Raw genomic sequence first — 4,945 nt, 5'->3', positions numbered from 1 at the left:
ATTGGGGTCGTTGAAAATATGATCCAGCTGAGTTGTGACGTATCTAAGTACAGTACCAGAGCAATAATTGAGGGCGTATTCAAGCTTATGGCCATGAAGGATGAGGACAATTTTAATCAAACCTTTCTGTTGCCGTAACAAAACATTTTGGCTCTAAACATGCATCGATTGTATGCAACTTACGTCACATGAAGCAGTAAATACAAGGTGTATTGGAATACACATTGATCTGTAAGATATTTCATGTTATTACGGTAAAGTATTTATATCAAAGGAGATTAGCATTTGTAATTTAACTTTTAAAAATATATATAAACTGAGGTTTAAGTGATTGTTTAGTGAACTTGCTTAAATTTTTCCAAAACTGACTAATTTAAGCACAGGCTACTTTCAGTGGAGAATGTTGAAGCTATATAGACCACTATGTATAACAATTTACACAAGTGTCTCTACAATAGGGGACCTTAAACCAGGAGTGAATTCCACATTCTCATGGCAGGCGCCAGCCTCTCCGTAAGATAACCGCTGTTGACTTCCCACAAAGTAGTACTAATTTTACAAACCCTATAATGAGTGATTATTGCAAAGTTTCCTGCGATGACAAGTGGTTCAGAATCGAGTCATTGACAAAACAATGGAACATAACCTGAAAATTGCGCAATCGAGCACGGATGGTTACATACTTGGAATGACATTGAGAGGCAGAAATTGGAGCACACGGAGTACCGAACATGCGCAGCTTAAAGATAACTCAAACTGTTAATACAAAAAAGATATAGTGATAGGTTGTACCCTTTCAACTGGCACAAAAACTGACACCTTTATTCAAGGCATCATGTTTGCAATAACCACAACACAAGCAGTCAAAATGCAAACAAAAGAAGGTCTCATAATGTAAATGCTCACCCCGAGCCCTCAATACTCTGATAGTGCGCTGTTTTTGAGTTGTACGCCTTTTGGCGTCTTCTGGTCAAACACCAGTGGAGACTAGGCTCTAAGAAAAGCCGTCGGGTGTGGACCAATCAAATTCAAGGACAGTGCATATTATTATCAGAGTTGTCTCTTTTGTTTGCATTTTGACTGCTTGTGTTGTGGTTATTGCAAACATGATGCCTTGAATAAAGGTGTCAGTTTTTGTGCCAGTTAAAAGGGTAAAACCTATTACTATATCTTGTTACTGGCAAAGGAGGTATCATAATGTAATAAAAAAAGATATGTGAGTTTCGCTAGGATTCATCGATAGATGGCCGATGGTCAGGAATAGTAACGAAATTGCAGCCATGGAATGGAACGCGTTCGAGAGTACGTATGCAGCGGAGATAGAGCGATGCAATCAGCTTGTGTGGAGGTGCAAGGTGGATTGCTGCATAGCAGAACCATGAGCAATGGCAGTGACTTGGTGAGGTCTTCATCCAGCAGTGGATTCATCACGGCTGACGAGGATGAGAGAGGTAGGCTGAGTGGACCGCCAGCCAAGAATGCAACTCACAACCTTCCAATAGTTTATTTCATCTCCTGCTTAAATATATACCCATTATTTTTTTAAGGTTGGGCACTCTAACCACAGCACCACCTGGTCTTGTATCGACACACACAGCTAATTAAGGCACGTGTGCCTATTACATGAAGGCCCACTCAGGGAGGTCACGATTATGTGTCCTCACGTGTGACCGTGTGTGCTCAGACTCAAATTTTTTGGCTCTAGGATTCATCAGCAGCGGTTCTTATCGAGTGGTCTGATTCCTCCGATAATGATAACGTGCCACTGGGAATGAGTATAAATGAGAGAGCACATATATTTTTTTGCTGGAGAGGCCAGTGTTGTTGTTAACTCCTGCAGCTGATGAAACAACAACAATCCCTTTGGTGTTACGTTCACAATTGTCGACCATTGTGCGCGATTCGTGAAACATTTCCTTTCGACCGAGAAAGGGTGCTTTCTCGTCAATGGGCTCCTACGCAGGCAAAATAACGAATAGGCGGACAATGATCTCCTTCACATGCGCAATACATGCAGACGGTGTAAATACAATTAGCACATAAATATAACACAAGATAAGAGATACAGTATTAGAAAAAAAAACTTTACCGGCTGGATTCGTGCCTGGGATACCTCTTCCTTCCATCCCACCTTCAACCTCGGGCCACTATCATGCTACATTAGAACAAAGTTTTGCTCGCTGGCTGGAGGGGCCGAGCAACGGCTGCCAGTGTAACATGAAATTCAGTGACGACACGGGGTTTGCTGTGTGCCTGCTTTGGGAGGCTGGGATTGATACGCCCGTAGCACTGATCTGGCGTATGGCTGGGGTCTGTATTTGTGCATGCGTCAGATAACCCTGGCACCGTCAGTACATTGTATTTATGAGGGTGTGTGATTTTGTTCCTGTCTCAGATAACGGGGCGTATCGGCACCTCGTACTCAATCAGCAACGCCGTTCGTGTGTCTCGTCTTGGACAGCTTGGGAGAGTGACTGAGAAATTGGTCGGTGATCAGTCGCACTGACAGACAGATGGAGGTTACGGCTGCCTTTTGAAGGAGGATTTTGAAAAAGGACCCCCAGAGTTCCGTTGTAGCTCAACATAGATTGCACACGGGCTCGGTAAACATTACAGCCTTCAGCGCCTGGTGCTCCCAGATGGTTCCTCTCATTGCAGCCACTGAATAGGCTCGAACCTGCTTAGCTTTCGAGTTCAAACTAGGGCACAGCTCTTGCAGTGCCAAAGGCTCATTTGTAATCACTGAGCGACATCCTTACTCGATTGCAGTGGTTCTCAAACATTGTTTGGCTACTACTGTTTCAACCATTGCCTGACCCAACATGCTTCTCAGAAAGAAATGTACGAATAATGAACATCGATATTTTAACCCATTGTCAGTGTTGTGAGACATCCCAGCTCGCGAGTAACTGCAAGCGAACAAAAAAATCAACAGACGTGTGACGTCGTCTGTTTGCGCTCGCCGGTAACTCTTACACGCCCCACATTGTGTACGATCAATACGTTTAGAAAGGTCTCTTAGATCGTTCTCGGCTACCATATGGAAGGAAATGTTACCGTAGATATTTTATATTGGCAGATTCACACATGATTATTCACCAATGACTCTCGTCAGTTTGACACGTAGGCTTTCGCGACACGCTGGCTGTCGCCTGATAAAGCTGGCTGTAATTACTGGCGAAACGTCGTGCTCAGATTGTAAATGTTGTGGCCTGGCTCTCCAACACACCGGTGTGTTGCACTAGTGACGAATTGGCCACGTTCTGTTTACGTGACAACCCTTACTAGTTGGCTGTGTCGGGTGGTGGCGGGTTTAACGACACATTTATATATTTACGCGATCTAACCCAAAAAAAAAAACCTCTATTATTTAATGACTCTCGTGTATGAAATAATTTCACATGAATCACCTCACGAACCCCCTGGGACATTTCCACGTACCCCCCGGGGGTTCTCATACTCAGATGAGATGTGGACCATGTTCGTTTCCGTCGGCAGTCCTGAGCTGGTGGTGGAAATTCCACGATACTGTAGTTGGGAGGCCGCATCTTGTATCGTGTGCGCGTGACTTGTCGCACGAAAATGTGTGCGTGCTGTAACTCGGGCGTCATGAATTATGCTTTATTACAACACACCATTGCGTACACGACCGTCACACATAAGCCCTGACAAATTCACCGCTCGTATACACCCAGCGCTGCGTCATGTGCAAGGTGTAATGGTCACGTTCAACTTGCTGTGCCTGCGGTGATTCATTATTTCACGTAAACGGGCAGGCACACTTATATGAGGATGTTTATATTTAATGCTGCATGGTGTAATATACGCCTTCATCTCGTGTATATCCGCTTGCTAATAAGGCACAGTGAAGCCGCGCATGTCCCCGTGTTTAAAGCGGTTTGCGATTCATTTTTGGCCCGTACCTTATCTGTGCATAACATAACACCCGTCGTTCGCCACTAAGTGGCGGTGACGTAACCACGGCGTCTGTGCCACGCTAGGTGCACTTTGAGGACACGTGATGTGTCGACGGAACCGCTGGCAGGAGGTCTCGGAACAGACCCAGCAGGTGTCATGGGTTGACTGACTGAGATGACTGGCAGATCCACCAACTCTGCCCCCTAACACAACTTGCAGCAAACACAACTTGCTTCATTTTAGCCGCCCGGCATTCCACTGCCTCCAACTGCCCAGTAGCGTCCTTCGCTAATAAAAATGTGTGTGTGTGTCAAAGTGGAATGTCTCTTGTGGCTTTTTGAGCATGCCTTCAGTACACTTGTACTACCTTGCCGCACCAAACAGAATAAACGACTCCTCTGATAAAAAAAAAAAACGTAAATCTTTATACTCGGCGAGGCTTTCCTGGATGATCAAATGACGTCATTAGTAACACTCTCATCCTCACATCACGGGAGATATCCCAGTAAGCATGCCGACGTTGGCATGCGGTCAGAATCGTCGGACCAACGGTTGCATGTTTACTCGGATGATGTTGGCAGGGAATGCGTTTTTTCAATCTTGTTATTTTTAAAATACTCATCGATATGTGGATACCATCTACGTGTATAACATACCGAACCTCATCATCTGCATTGAATTGTCTCCATTGTGATTCGTTATATAATGCGCGTGTGTGCCTATCGCTTTAATTAATGAGATTTTATTTTAATTCAAGGCAGCATTTGTGGTTGTTGTGAAATGAGTGGAATTTGAGTAGGTAGACCACAGCTAATTTGTTTTCTTAAAGGTTACTTAAGTTATTTGTGCTTTTTAATTAAAATGACAGGTCACATTATGGGCAATGACCTGTTTTAATAGTACATAAAGATTTTCTTAAAAGGATAAACTGTAACGTGCTACATATCTTAAATTGTAAAGATATGTCGAGATATCAATGATTGGCTTATTATTAAGTTCTACTTAAAAAAAAATCCATGGGGTGTTT

The sequence above is a fragment of the Petromyzon marinus genome, chromosome 9, assembly GCF_048934315.1.
Source record: "Petromyzon marinus isolate PM22_M1 ecotype Great Lakes invasive population chromosome 9, UKy_Petmar_22M1.pri1.0, whole genome shotgun sequence".
Taxonomy (NCBI): domain Eukaryota; kingdom Metazoa; phylum Chordata; class Hyperoartia; order Petromyzontiformes; family Petromyzontidae; genus Petromyzon; species Petromyzon marinus.
The sequence above is the reverse complement of the archived record's forward strand: the minus strand, read 5'-3'. Positions refer to the sequence as shown.